Raw genomic sequence first — 17,083 nt, 5'->3', positions numbered from 1 at the left:
GAGAATCCGCGTAACGTAGGAGTGAATCAATCGTCCGTATTTCTTTTCGATTTATCAGTGCCGGAGAAAGAAAAAGTCCGTTTCATCGACATTTCACTTCGACAGTCCCTTTCTTTTCCGACCCTTCATTGTCATAAATCTGGTAATGAGACCAACTCGATGAAACTGTAACCTTGTGAGATTGCCCGTGCTATCTATTTTACGTTCTTCCATCACTCATGGTGAATTCTAATAATTAAGAAGTGCACGCAGAATAAGTTCTATCTAATCGAATAATGAAAGAAAGAGCAGCACTTGTGTAGAGCTTTTAGTCTCTCTCTCTCTCTCTCTCTCTCTCTCTCTCTCTCTCTCTCTCTCTCTCTCTCTCAAGCCATGTTCTTTATTCTCATCAAAATTAATCGACTATATCGCAAACTATTACAATGCAAGAGAGACAACCAAGTCTTAATATATGAATTTGTGTTGAATGAGTTTATAAAATAACACATAATGACGATAATGCGTCTACATGACCTAGTAGATTGAGACGCGTCGTTGAACAAAAGATACACTTTTAAGAAAGCTTTTCACGTTTCGTGTTTTAATGTTAGGAGAAGTCGAGGAAGATAACACTGTGCGATGTGACGAGAATGATGACATCACGTGTCGGATGGTTAACAGCGAGAAGGTAATTAACGTTGAGGATGCTACATCAGTCAAGAAACTAACCCCTTGGCATCCGCCATATTCAAGGACACAACCTGCCGTATCTTTATTTGAATCAAACAAGGATGGTTGACATGGTAAAGTGATTATTAATTTAACTACGTCGCGTACTAATGACAACTAATTATCCTAACATGATAATTATGTATAGCACATTTTGCTGATGACAATAATGATTAACTTCAAACTACTCGATAGAGCTAATTAATTGATTACTAATAAATTAATTGATTAATAACGTAAAGACTTCAGTATATAGTATAATTTTCTGTAAGTTGCATAGAATATGATTTTGTCTTTCTTTAAAAATGACACAATTCAAACATTTAAGTTTCCCAGAAAACGGAAAAAATTATTTTTCAACTTGGCAGAAAATTATTGACTACTTAAATAATATCAATAAAAATATATTTTTAATATGATTGAAAATATTTTTGTCATTTTTGTTTCAAACTCTTTAAAATCTTTTTGAGTTGTAACATTTCGAATTTTTATAAAATTAAATTAGTTTACTTTTGATAATAAGATAACATTTAACTTAATTCATTTATAATAATAATAACTAAAAAATCATGTCTTTTTAGTGTGTCTTTTTTAAGAGATTAATATAAAAAATAAATAGCAATATCTCTTCAAATCTTTAGAATTTCAATAATTTAAAAAATTAAAAAGGAATTATCTGTTAATAGTATTATTGAAGTAAAATATGATTCAAACATTAGAAGAGAATTCAAGCATTAATTCACAGTAAAGTAGCAACGCAACTATCATATTTTAGCAATATGGCGCTAAGTCAAGTCCATCTCTGAGGTATTTGCCATGCGTACAAAAATGTGTATATAATTTTGAGCAACTTTCTTATTTTTGTTTGGATAGCTACTGATAATAAATTTTACCATAGCGACATGAAAGAAATAATGACAGAAGGTGCGTAACATGTGCTGCTATTCTGTATTGTGGGTTAGGTAGGTAGGTAGGTAGGCCCACAATTCTGACTTGGTTACATCGCAGCATGTCTTATAAAACTATTATGCAGAATACCACACACAGTGTAAGGCAATAAGATGCTCTTTTCCTGACCCATAAATCGCTCAAATTTGAACGTAGTGGCGTAGACAGTTACATAGATATATTTCAAGGCCCGCAGTTTTCTTTAAATCGGCTTCTTTCTTCTATTTGTCTTTGTATTACAAACCGAATGCTTGAAAGCACTTTATGAGATTCGGTGTCGTAGTATAAACAAAGAAATTTATCTTGAAATAAGTTTCTCGCAGGAAAAACGTGCTAGATATATGAAGAGAAAATAACACATTGAAGTGATGTGTTCAATTTTCAAATCAAATAAGCAACGATAATGCGAGCGAAATTCAATGCGGTAACAATAAAATCGCTATCCGTTCCGGAGATCAGAAGCGAAAACGATGGCGAAACGCTAAAGCGTGAGTTCGAGCAATGAAAGCAAGAGAGCAGCAAGTGGCTCGTACGTCAGCCGGTGGCTCGTAAACGTCAGCGGTGGTGCTCGTAAACGTAAACGCGATGCTATAAGGGGATGTACAGCGGCGCAGCGCCGGGGAGTCACCATAGCATAACAGTTAAAGAGATACATGTATACGTATAGAGAGAGAGACGATCCATTTAGCGGTTTAAACGGGGTCGTTATATCGCCGTTTACAACGAAACAATCTGCTCCTGAATATCTGGACACGTGTCGTGAGATTTAGAACGGGTGGAGCGAAATGTTAGATTACCGCGGTAAACGGCTTTGAGTGCGTACATGTGTGTATTAATTCTGCATTCTATACTAATGCAAATAGGAACTAATTTTCCTCCATATAATTACCTATTGCTTTACTTTGACATAAAACATTTTCTTTCTATGCATATCATGTACATGCTTTAATTGTTTTTTGAAAAGAAGCACATTTGAAATTAGCTACATACATTTTTTAAATAATGCTAAAGTTGAAACAATAAAAAATAATTATCTCTACGACATACGCATTAAAGAATAAAGATTTAAGATCTCAAACACATATAATATATTTAGAAAATTGATAAAAAATATTTAAGCAATAAGGAACAATAACTTGTTAAGGATTATCAGTTTTGTATTTACAAAAAATGTTTTTTTTGTTTTTATATTCTTAATTCTATGATTTGCATTTATAATTGTGATTCTGTATATAAATCTCATAACTTCTGCTTCCAAAATAAATAATGAATCATTGCGGTACATTTATCTAATAGCTTAACTTGCTATGTAATAATCTCAATTAAAGATGAAGATTTATCAATAAGCAGCTACCAGCCGAAGAGTAGCAATTAAAGGGTGCGCGAACAAATGTCGAATGAAATCAAAAAATGACAGAATAAATTGACATTGAATGAAGAACGCTGGGGATTAATAAGAGTAAGAAAGCTAGGGAATGACTATAAGCATTATTGAATGGCAGAAAAGACGAAGTCTCATTGAGTTTTCGGGGTTAGTGATTAAATTGGGGGATTGAATCCTAGAGATCGAGTGAGTATGCCGCCGAATCCTGCAGTGGTATTTGTGGGATAGACGGGTCGAACGGGTTGAAACAACAGCGTTCTGTGTTTAATCATGTCTGACCGAGCAAGGGGACCATCTGACGGGGATGAAATTTGCATAGTTGGGGCTTACGTGTTCATAGACCTTATTGTTATATGTGAAAAGAGAATGTTTGCGTTAAATTCTATGTTAAGTTTGCTTTGAACACTGATTGTATTATAGAAAAAATTATTTTGTTTCAAGTCAATATATTTTTATGCATATTAAAATGCATTTTAAGTCATCATACTTATAATATATCGACAGAGACAATAATCTTATTTTCTCGTATAATTATTGTAGGAAATGCATATATATGTAGCAGAAATGTAAAATCTATATGAGAAAGAAATTATAATAATAATGGATTTTCGTGAATAAGATATATAATTACAAATTAATGTTTGAAAGAGTAAAAACATGAAATTAAAGAGTAAAAAAATGAAATTATGCAGATTATATTAAAAGCAATAATATTAGTATTTTGCAATATAATACAATTTTATAAATAATATATTTATTATGATATTAAATTGTCACATAATATCATGATAAATATATATGTAAATATAAGATGTAAAAATATACGAAATAGTCCGTAATAGTTACTATTCTAATCGCAACAATGCTTCAATAAAAATATAGAATTTTACATTAAAAATTATAATAATTAAATACAAATTTCTACGTACATTTTAAATTAAATTAAAATTAAAAGGTGCGACATGAAAATGTAGCATAAAAATATATGAAACATAAAGATGCAATATAAAGACGTTTCATCCGAAAAAGGAAATATGCACGATATCTCAATTGCCGATAAAACCAGCAATAACTTGCAACACCACCCAGAAGGAAGATTGCGGGTGCGGCTGCGAAAATAAGAACGATAAGAAATGCCAAAATTATGATAATGATTCAGAGCCGTTTTCAGTTAAGACATTAGGCGACGTGTATAATTTAGACGAAAGGCAGACCAGTAAGTAAAGACCGTGTAGTATCGACTCTCGTAATAATAAACTTTAATATATATTATGCAGATTGCAGTTAAACTGGTGCACATATTTTTATCTATATCTCTCTTTCCGATATAATTTTATCAATAAATGATCGCGTGTGCGTAGCATAAATTTGAAGATCCCTGCTTATGTTAATCGCTTAAAGTACTGTGTGTCTGGTGTATTATTATTATTATTATTATTATTATTATTATTATTATTATTATTATTATTATTATTATTATTATTATTATTATTATTACCTTCTTAAAATCTGCATATATTTTATCATCTGTACTAACTGTATAAAATATAAATTAAAATATAAACTATACAACTAAATATTCTATAATATGTATGTAAAGTATTGTGTATTGTGTGTATTGTAAAAACATTAGAAAAGTATGCAGGTAAATCTAAATATATATATTCTTTTAAAATATTTCATAATTTATTCAATACAATATTTTTGTTTCTGTAAAATGTTTTGAATAAACAGCTGATCGAAATATGATGAACGATGCATGTTGTTGAGAAGTGCATGCGCCCCTGAAGAAAAATTAAACGCGTGCAATGTGCGGAAAGATTGGTAGGGTGCGGATGAGTATCGGGTAGAAAGGCGGAAAAAGGTAAGATGATGGTACAAGAAGGATAATAATCCGTAGTTTCGATCAAGATTATAGCCGCGGTAAATGAATAGTTTACGAGCAGCGAAAATGAGACGGGTAAAATGTTAAGCCTTTTGCTGGGATCGAGTGGTGGAGCCTCTTTTATACACCATTCACCTGTAATAAACTTCAATGTTAAATGTCTTTATTGCGTTTCTGAAGCTAGTCCTTTGCGTGTATGAGATAATTAATATGAGTAAACCGAAAGGCGTAGTGCGCCAGTCTTGTCCTGTCTGCGAATTACACGTAAGATATCCGTGCTAAAAGGACAGATAAGTATTTAATGATTAGTTTTGTAACAACTCGATTCGCGGTCAAAGAATCTCATCCGTCGCTCGAATCTTAATTTTCCACGGAAGCAAGTGTCAGTCACATCATTATAGTAAATTCTCGATTTACTTAAAATATAAGATAATAATGACTAAATTAAAGATCATAAGACAAAAACGATATCTTATAGGTTAAAGAATTTTGTTTCATTTATTTCTTTAACCAATCATTTTATACTTTATTATATACTTTACGTATCAAAATAACAAAAACCTAAAAAAATATGTTTATAGTTGATAATAATCAATATTACTTCTGAGATAAAACATAGCACACATGCGAATTCATTTTTTGTGATACTTCTTTCATATTAAATTTTCCAATATTTCAAAGAGTTCATGAAAGATGTTACAAGCTGGAGTGCCATATATACACACACACACACACACACACACACACACACACACACACACACACACTTATATTTATTTAATAAATAAATAAATATTTTCTCTCTTTCTTTCAGACAGTTCGCGTGATCTAGTCAGTGCTGTAGAAACCCTAGTTTTGGACAAAGCTATTCATCCTCTGATGAGACAAGTCGTTAATCAAATGCATATCTGCATGACCCTAACTAAAGTTCAGTAAAGATTTAAATCAAGAAATCAAACAAAATGAATGCTGCATACCGTCGGTAGACAGGTTAGGCGTCAACCCAGCAGGTCTATCCCACGTAAGTACATGCTGCGAGTATGTTCGGCACTACAGAATGCGCCAATCGATACATATCTCCAATGTGCATATATAGAATCTATGTGCTTGTATAGATTGTACACGTGTATCCGTGTATGTATGTACGTAAGCGTATGTGTATGTATATATGCGGATGTGAGCGTGTATCCGAAATGAATTGACCGGTGCGTAGTTGATGGACGTAGCGGGTGGCTCGTTATGCTTACAGCCCGCCCAGCAATCAAGAAGAATTCATACGCCTGACGTGTCGCTCGTGATGGAGGTCCAAGCCACGTATCATCTATCTTTTGGGGTCTTCGTAACAGTATGTGATGCGGCATATGGCGAAAATTTCAGTTCCGTTCTTCGAACTTTTTACACAAAAAGTTAATTTATGAGATTTAATAAGAAAAAAGGTATGCACTCATCAGTTTATAAAAATGATGATAATCTAACGAATTAGAGTATTAAAAAAACATTGGATTCTCTTATCTCATAAGAATGTTAACGAGTATTCTAATAATAATCGAGTTCTTTTAAATCTAAATTTTTAATGAGCTTTAGACGCATGTAGAATATCACCAACAATATTATTCAATGTTATTTAGTCTTTCTTTGGAATCAAGAATGCGTTTTCTTCATCAAAAGATACAAAAATTAATTATAAAAACATAAATGTGGAAGTATTCATGATAACATCCATACATGTGTCTGCGGATAATTCTCAACCAACTGACTGCCGCTAATTAATGACCTACTACTACAGAGATAAGGTATAACGCAGATTCTTTCTTTTCGAAGTTTCTTTCTTCGTACTCGGGGATGGTTCGTCGTAGAAAAGGTGGATGAAAGCATCGGCTAGGTCGGTGTTGGCCATAGTGTGAGTTGAAAGGAGAGAAAGAAGGACGATGGAAAAGCGAGAAGGAGGATAAGGCAGGAGAGGGTGGTCGACGTGGCTTGGGGGAGTTTTTCTCGTTCCCGGCTTCCGTCTCCTGGGACGCGAAGCGCGAGGATCTTTTTGCTCGCCTCGGCGGAGGATCAGACGTCCCACTTTATCTCCGACGACCCGTTCAACCCCTATCCCTCCCCCCGTCACCCTCGTTCTACCTCTCTTCGACCCGCGTTCTATCCTACTGCAGCCCCCGTTGCGCCCCGGTTTCTACCCCAACGTCATCCCCCTGCCCTTCTCACGTCACCCAGAGCTATGGTTGATCACGTATAGGAGGAGCCTCTAGCAGCGTCTAAAGTGACGCGCTGTGGAGGAGCCATTTGTCATCCATCAGCACACGGTCCTATCTACGCAAGATTGCACAAGAGAGTCTGATCCAACTTGGCTTTATTGCGTTGCTTATCATTCTTCTACCGTTACATTATACGATAGAACGCTCTTGAAAACAATTAAACCTTTTCTGACATTTATAACAAAAATTGTGTATACGTATATTAATGAATTACATAAATCGCCCTAAGAAAAGTTATATTGAAATGGCAAATACTTTATTACTGTATATACACAGTGAATAAATGTTATGAAACGCGTTGCTAGAAAAATTGATAGATATATTTAACGTTTACAGAATGTCTATTATTGAAGATATCGTTTATATGGAGCGATTAACAGTAAATGAGGAAAAAGAACAACTTCAAGTCCCAAGAAATAAATCTTATAAGTAGGCAGTTCACGATACAAACGGAGGTCACAAATCCGCGGATAAGCCATTGGAAACGAAAGTCCTGTTGTCGAGGTTGGTGTTGACCAGAATGCAGTATACATTGGGGATAAACTGAAGGGAGTAGAAAGCTGCAAGGAGAACGAACGGTCTGATCGAATCATCATTACAAACGACCCGACAATTTGAGGCATGCGCCGTTGTATATATATTGCTTGTTATATATCGATTGCCGTACTTGTTCGTGGTACCATCCCCAGCCTGCTGATAACTCAGATATTTTCCACGTCCTCGCGCGTCAGAAATTACACCAATCACGTAGCCGCTTAAAGTTAGTATTACCGGCAACAAACTTCTAATTTATTTCATGAGAGTCATGTTAGATAGCGGAAACATAAATTCATATAATATTACTTAACATATTTCCTATAACCGACATCAAGTGAGCAAATATTATTTCTTCGATCTCAGCATTTAGATCCGATTGATGCTGCTTTATCAATAAAACAATAGCATATAAGAATAAATAATTCTAATTTGTCGTAGAATACTATAAGAAAGAGCTTGCTGATACGAGCGTGAGCAATTAGTTAAATACGTAGGTTCTTCTGCGCGATACGTTTCACTGTGGTAGAAAGAAGAGGGAGAGAGAAACACAATGGATGATATAGGTATCGCCAATTTTTCTCCCGTCCGCTAGATTTTTCAATGTAACTTGAGAGCCGCTCCCTCGCGAGGTCCCAGGGCACAGGAATGGATGAACAGGCAAGGAGAGAGGGTAGTACGGGGATCGCGGCGACAAGAACACAGTGGAGGATAAGAGAAAAGAAGGACAATTGTGAAGGGTGCAGAAGATGAGATAGACACGGAAAGAGAAAAGGCCAGGCCCTATTTCTCCTGCGGGGGAATACAATAATGCTCGAAAAGGAAAAAGAAAAGAAAAAAGAAATGCAAGAGATGGCAGAAAACGAACGAATCTCGGCGCTATCGTGACTGCATCCACGACTGCGGCGGAAAACCTGGCGAACAAGGGGTCGTGGAGGGTATCGGCAGAGGGAAATGCCTCGGGCAACGGTGTCATTAATAAAAGTGTCAATGATGTCAGTGGACTAATGTTGGTAGTCACTCGCTCGCTGGGTGGATTGGGGCGGTGGCATCACTCGGCGTCCTCGAAGAATTTCACCCTCTCCCCGAAGGTTGAATCGTTTTCAACCGAGTTGCTCGTTTGATTCGCCCTTTTTCGATACTAATAAGAGAATCATGTTTTGCTATATTCGCCACTCTTCTTTCTTGTCACATGCGTAAGATGAAGCTTATCCTTCTTTTTTCCACTTCTAAAAGAATATTATTTTCACGGAAAGAATATTATTTTCTTATATCATATTTGAATAATTCTGTTACATTAAATTTTTTCTACATAACTGTAATATACGGATAAAATATATCGATTCTCCTCGTAAAGATCGTGAAAAATATACTTCCACACGAAATAGATACATTTCTTATTGGAATACACATTAAAAATGCATTAATGTTCTAACTTATAGCTATTAAACAATCCCTGACTCACCCTCTCCACCTCGTAGAGTCTCACGAAAGCTTTACATTAATTTTGCCAAAATTGCGTGTCCTACCTTTTCGTTTCAACCAGCATTCACAGAAACTAAGAAGAATTGAGTTTTAGTTTCTGCGCATTTAGGAAATTTTATTTTTATCTTTCTATGATTGATCAACATTTCATAAATACATTTAATGAAAGTGACTTGCGTGCATATTTAGCTTTATTAAAGGATATATTTTTTTCAATTAATACACATATACATAAAATGCAAAGTACAGATAAATTAATATTCTCTGACACAATAGCGTAAAAGCAGATCTATATCGTTCCGGAACAAAATGCAATTTTGCATTCAATTACATATTGCTTATAATGAAAAGAAGTATTTCTTCTTAGTGAGGATGTAATGTGTATCGATACAGAATCATAGAACAGGTTTGCAGATCGAAGATTGGTGCACGGGAATATCTAATAAGAACCTAAAGCTCATCGATCCTACAGAGTACTCCAGGGGCTGTCACCGTGAGCGTCAGCACCATAGAGAAGAGATTTACATAGTAATAATATCGAGATTCTGGAGTATATGTTATGGCATAAAAGTTTTTTATTATATTCTTTCTTCGAAAACTAATAGCAACTATCAAGAATCAGCAATGTGCTGCAGAATTATTTTTAAATAATTCAATCTTTTATTTATGATAATATTTTGCAAGATACTTGAATAATATTGCGCAATTTGATTCACATAAGTAAAATAGATTTATCCAAATCTATTTCCAATAATTTTTTGTTAAAACGTTCCGTCTGATATTTTAATAACCACTCAAAGTACATAATGGGAACCATCAGCAAAAATAACATTATCGATTTCTTGTCTCCATTTTATCTTCGCGATTGTTGAGAGAAGGAATTTCTTTCGTCCTTACATGAAAGAATCGGCCCTCCAACAGCAGAACAGTATTTCTTCCGGACGTTCTGCCGACGGCGTTGCGCTTCTTTCATCTTGCAGGAATTTAAGAGTTATCGCCGATGTCAGGAATTCCGGGAATCTCCGGCTAGACGCCGGGTAAACGACAAGAAGGGGAAGTGACGAGAGATGTAGATGAGAATTGGCCGATTAGAATATCAAGAGGTTAGTACAGTCTAGTGGTATGACGCTGACATAATAAGTAGGCGGGATAAACAATAAAAGGGGTAAAAGAGCACGAGGGTTACTCAATGTCTCTCTACGGACAAAGGGGATTCAGAGTCTGGATCTACCAGAAACTTTTGATGTCTTCTTTTGCGCGTGAGAAGCACAATGTTAATTAACGAGAGAAGAACAGCTCGACAATTCTCAATCAACGGATAATATTCATAAATTTATTCTCGTAACAAAAGGAAACATATTGACTGTGTTATGTAAATTGTTTATGATCTCCTAACTCCTCCTAATCCCAAAAATTAAATTTAAATTTCAGCGAAAACATAATTTCTCAAAATCAAATTAGATAATAATTAATTCGGTACGCACTATGTGAACAAGTGGAATAAGTCATCAACTAGCATCGACCAGCAACGGAGAGAACTGAATTCTAATATACTAATACCTCGTATCTTCTTTATCCAATCTTTTTGTGGACAGATATTTTTTGCATAACTCTACCATACGACTATTCCCCTCTCGTCGCCGCCATCAGCACCTCCCTCTCCGAGCTTTCTCTCCCTTGCTTCCCCCGCCGTTGAGCGAATCAGCCTAGATCCCCACTCGTCCCGACCACACGTCCCTTTTCCCTCCACTCTGACCAACTTCCACGACCTCTCCTACCGACACCTCATCTCTCGGCTCTTTCTCCCTTCTCTGCCCCTACCTTACTGCCGTGGTTCCAAACGTTGTACACGAGGCTGCGGCTAAGAGCAGAGCGACGTCGGCGACGCCACGCACCCCGACGTCGCCCTGACGCGCTCTACTGACGCTGCGGAGCGGAGATTAATGGCTTCGGACTCTGAAATCCTGGAAAATAAATAGCGAGACCCCGGTGGCGAGAGAGGGAGTCCTGCGGAGCAAGATGCGGTCCCTCCTTCTCCGTGGCTCCGTGGCTCGCCTTCCCGTTTGTTGTACGAGGGAGCGAGAAAGGATCGCAACTTCCCGAGGGACCTACCACTATCACTGCTGTTGCTGCCCATTTCTTTGTAAGACAGTGCCAGGTTGTCAATGAGATGAAAGGAACAATGTACGTTGTCCTATTAGAAATCCCTATCAAAATATTTAACGCATAAAATATAACTAAAAAAGAAATCTGAGCAATTAGATCTTTTAATGTTACTCATTTAATTATTACAGAAATCCAAATATATATTAAGATCGAAATATATATTATATATTATAAACAAAAATTAAATTGTGTTAAATACTAGGTAATCGATAATAAACTACGATCTAATTGTAACGTCGTTTACATAATATGTGGTCTATAAGTCTCTCCCCTGATCTTGTTTGTCTGCCTCTTTTATTTCTCTCTTTATTATGTTCTTTTCGCGTTCCACCTTTGCGTCCGGATCGTTCTCCATCCCCATTCGTACACCAACCAAAAGATTAATTGCTAATTCTTGCTACTGCAACCAGTTGCTACTAAACACGTATGGAGGCTTCGCAAAGGTCAAGGGACCGCCTTGCGTATACGCGTTGAGTAAGAAATATACATGCGTTAATGAGATTCCTCTCGCAAACTTGCTTGATGATTAAAAGCATAATAGGGACAGACTATAAGGAATCATCTTGTTCGTAGTATACAATCTGCTTGAAGAGTATACACTTTAAGAATAAACCATAATAAACTCCATCTCCCTTTATTATAAGCAACGGAATCAAAATGTACTCCTATATCGTTTTAACTCATTCTGATATAGCATTATACAAAATTGCAGGAAGTTATTAAAAATATATAAATGTTTTTGTTGTGTAGATAATTATTGTCTGCACAGTAAGTTATAAAAAAACATGTAATGTAGGATTTTATAAAAAAATATATAATGACTACAAATTATAATATTACACAAGAGTACACTTCTCAAGTCATTAATACTTGCGTTTTTAAACTTAATTAAATGATTTAGTATCCAGTTATTTTTTAGTAAAATCTTCATATTCAAGATCACTTCATAATTATGTTTACTTTTTATAGCTCCCGATAGATTTGTTTTGCCATCTGATAGTCTATAATAAAATGTTAATTAGAATGTCTGAACCATTCATTAACTCTACAAAAACTAGTAGTTACAACGTAAAATGTACATATAATTATATAATTCTCCGGTTCTAATAAAATCTAACAAATGATTAAATATTCCCCGACACAATCATCATGATTACTGCAATACGTATCCTCAAATTTATAAGTAGATTTATTAATCTTAATGCACAATTATTCCGAGTATTTCACTTATTATATGTTGTGTTTTCAAAGTAATATTCTTTTTATACAAGATTTAAAAACATACGCTTTAACATCGCACAAATAAAAATATTTTCAAGGTATATGTTTTATTCTATTCTTTCATTTGTAAATTGATTAACATAGAAAATCACAACTAGCAATTTTGTTCCGTCACATTCTTCGAAGATGATTTTAATTTTTAGCATAACGAAGAGAAGAGAGTAGAAGTAAAGGGCGATTTGATTCATGGGGGGAGGGGAAGGGGGGAAGAGGAGGTAGAATAGATCGGTATGGTGTCTCTATAGACACGAAGGTGGGAGGCGGAGGGAATCGTGGCATGCAGAGCCGTGCTAAGGTAATATCCATAGGAACACCCCGTCAGAGGGAGAGACGTAGAGACGTGCAATCAATCACAAGGGACCCTGCTGCCATGCTCGTAGCCCTCATATCAGCCGTAATACACAGTAAACATTTTTAACTTTGCCACGTTATTAATATTAGTTGCACGTCCCGTACGTCTTACAAGTTTTTCCTTGTATTATAAAAAAAATATATACATATGTATATTGTATGTCTTACCATATATACGTTATGTGAAATTTACATAATATTGACGTAACGTTTTGTTGAGTGTAAATTTAGCAAGAATTGTTTAAGTTCTCTCTCATGTATGGCTAAAACATGGATGATTGTAACATTAAAATGTCAGATGCAGTGTTAAGTACGAAGCAGTGTTCAAAATTATACCGTCGTTACAACCGCGAGTATCATATGAATTGCAATCCGCAGTAAACATTTTTAACTTTGCTAGGTTATTAATAGTAGTCGCTCTTCGCGCAGCTTGTTCTCTTTTTCGTATAAACATATAAAAAAGTATATAAATTGTGAAATATTAACTAGTACAGTTAACGAGCCTTCGGAGAAAATAGAATGTATGTCGTGCGACATTATTTTATGATGGTATTACTAAATATTTAAAATTGCATCGTTATCATGCTACTCACATTTACGGTAGGAGTCTCTAAATATTTTAATGTTCATGGTATTACGGATATATCAGTTGCCATCTCTACATTTCGCAATTTTACTATGTCAGCGAACATTATAAAAATAAATATCATATAGGATATTAGTATTGTACATTTTCTTGATGATCCTCTACCAAAAACGTTAATTTAATATAACACTTTGTCATTTCACGTTGATGCGAATATCATGGCGACCCATTCTGTTCCCTACAAACCAAATCTCGTTCCCTTCTGTGCGTAGTACGAATGAAATTCATCGTCAAGGAATGCGACTGGATTTATTTGTCTGCAGTAGCTTTGATATCCCCAGCAGGCAAAAGAGTATCGTGCATAAATTTTGTCTTAAACTGATCTTCCATTAATCATATCACATTTGCCACTATATTTGGCACAACTCAATCATTCACTATTTTAGCTAACGCACATAGTTAAATAAATAAAAAGGAATCGATATAAAAAAAAATTAATTGCTTCAATTTTAATAAAAAAAAAAGAGATGTAAATAGTCGAGATTGTGAGACAGTATATAATCATAGTGTAATAATAATATAAGATATTAATAGATTAAGATATAAAATAATTTGTACTAACAAATAATACAATTAATTTTAATGTTCATATTGTATAATAATGATATAATAAAATAATGACACATAAAATATTTCTTTTTACAGATTATTCTTTGAAAATTATTCTTTGAAGAAAATATACAGAATTCAATTATCTACTTTTGTGTAAACAGTAGGATATCGTCTGATATTTGGAATAGAAAGGAAAATATTCGACAAACTTTATATTCTCTTAGCAAATGATAAATTATAAATAATAGTTCTTAATTTAAAAATATTTAAGATTATAGTAAAAAAATATTATGTTTCAAAAAATTATCTACGTTGTTTTTTTCTTTATAATACTATTAATTCAGTTGTACATGATATATACTTCGCAGATTGATATCTCATACGAAAATATAAATATTTAATTATTCAAAAATTATTAAAGTATTATTGTAAAATAAATTTTAAATATACAATCAAATGACAATACAATGACAATACAATGACAATACAAATCTTTCACTGAGTAATACAGAAATAACTTATAATTATGATTAAACTTTTATCTTTCAGTGGGATACGAATCGAAAAGGAAAAGAAGAAAGTTAACGACATGATTGGAGTTACACAATATTCCACTACTTTCGCTAAACATTGATTAATGGATACGGAAGAAATATAAGAAGATCAAAACATAAATATAAGCGGATCAATCATGCGAAACCAATCCATTCAAACTTCATAGAAGAAGAGATTCTTAACAAGAGGCAATAATGATCGCAGTATAAACAAGATTATTTCATGAAACTTTTATATCATCATAATATTTTTCGACATACTCATCCTAATTACTCATTAATACTTTAAAATCTCATAATCAAGTGTAAATATATCAATATCTTCTAACTAAAATTAATTTCGTTATTATTGTAATTAAATTTTTATGTATCTTATTATGGATACTATTCTAATTACAGATGATATTTTTCATGTATACAAAATCATGAATAATGTCAGTTGTTTTTATTTAGTGATCTTTTAATTTTAAATATCTTCCCTTTTTTTAAAAAACTTAATTATTTGAGATGCAAGAATTTTTAGCAAAAAATATGTAAACTGCGATGGAAATTTTTCTACATAATATTTTAAGTATAATGCATATTTAAATTGCATATTTAAATTAATATATTAATTAAATCGGTCGCTTTCTATAGAAATCTCCAAATGATATTGTGCCTCAACTCGATATTTTAATAATTAGAAATGCGCGCACAAATTGCAATTTAGTTCTACACTATTTATCAGGTATTTCGTTAATTGCCGATAAGAATTACATCGTTTCCCTTTTATAGTTTACCCTATAAAGGCTTCAATGGATTTCAGATGTAAGATAATTCGATTCAGAAACTTTCCACGTTTCTATCTCGATTTTACATTTGATCAAAGTTACGATTCAATGATACTTTTAGGATCTTTGTAAATCTAAAATTATTTCATATAGCAAACATAAAAAGAGCTAGAACAGAATTCTAAACAAATTTCATTTACGAATTTAAAATTATTACAACAATATTTCAATAGCGAGATTTTTAAATATCTTAGTAAAATCACAATACTGTATAAACTCGAAATTGTATTAATAAAAAAAAATGTTTATGACTGTTTCTTATCAGCTGATATGATATTAATATGCGACGGAAAATGTATCAGATAAAAGAGCTTGATGAATTAATTCTCTTTTCTTTTTTCTTTATAAATTGTATTCGGTTATAAAATTAATATTCCGAGAGAGACTACTGTTATAGAAATTAAAATCTTTGGAGCATGAACATAATAATAAGAGTATATGCACAAAAATTTAAACAAAGAGGGAGGAAGATATAGACTTGCTCATAAATGTTATCTGATCACATATCTGCGCACGTATGTATTTAGACACGCAACATTCCGTAATCGTAAAGCAGATTTCTGAAATATTCATTAGAGATACAAAGTTTTTCAAAAGTTACAAGTTGCTGGGATTATGTACGTTTCTCCTCCATAATATATATATATATATATAAAAGCTAATTCTAGAATTTTTATCACAAACATAATCAAATTTCTAAAGTATCATCAAAATAATCTTTTTTCGCAATTTAACACAACAAGTGCAAAATCTATTTTAATTTTATTTTAATATTAAACATTAGCATATTAACATTCTATTTTTTTTTACATCCTGCAAATATATGTATTTTTGAATATGAACATTATCTATTTTCCAACTTCACATCTTGATTATAAAATGACTTCATTACGCAAATATATATGACATTTATTCAGTGTAGGGAATAATTTATCAATATTTATGAAAATAGGTTTTTGAAGTTGATATTGTAAAGTTTTATGAGATGTAAAAGGGCACTAATATCCATCACGTGGAATTGAGTTATATTTTAGCAGACAGTCATGCTTCAAAACGGTTCGTATAGTCATTAAGGCATCATTAATCTTGCGCTTTTCTTATGCGTACAACAATAAAGTCATTGTTAGAACAGGTGCTATTTAGATATGTCAACGTTATTAACTCAATTATAGAACAATAAAGTTCGATAATGAATATCAAAATTCATTTAGCAAATCCAAATTTTAATAAATTCAAATGAAAACTAAATTACGCTAGATTATGTCAAATTGGTATTATCAAATAATTTATTGGTATTATCAAGTTATTATAAATAAAATAATTTATTAAATCATGAAAGATCTCTGATCTTTTTTCTCAATCTTAACTAAATAATATTTTAAAAGAAATAGCTTTTTATCATGTTGTAATATCCTTATGTAACCACAAATAACGTAACCGTTTTCTCAATTTGGAAATTGCTTCGAAATCGTTTGAGCATAACAGAAAAGTGTTTGCA

This window comes from Atta colombica, unplaced genomic scaffold, assembly GCF_001594045.1.
Source record: "Atta colombica isolate Treedump-2 unplaced genomic scaffold, Acol1.0 scaffold344, whole genome shotgun sequence".
Classification (NCBI taxonomy): domain Eukaryota; kingdom Metazoa; phylum Arthropoda; class Insecta; order Hymenoptera; family Formicidae; genus Atta; species Atta colombica.
This window is presented reverse-complemented; position numbering follows the sequence as displayed.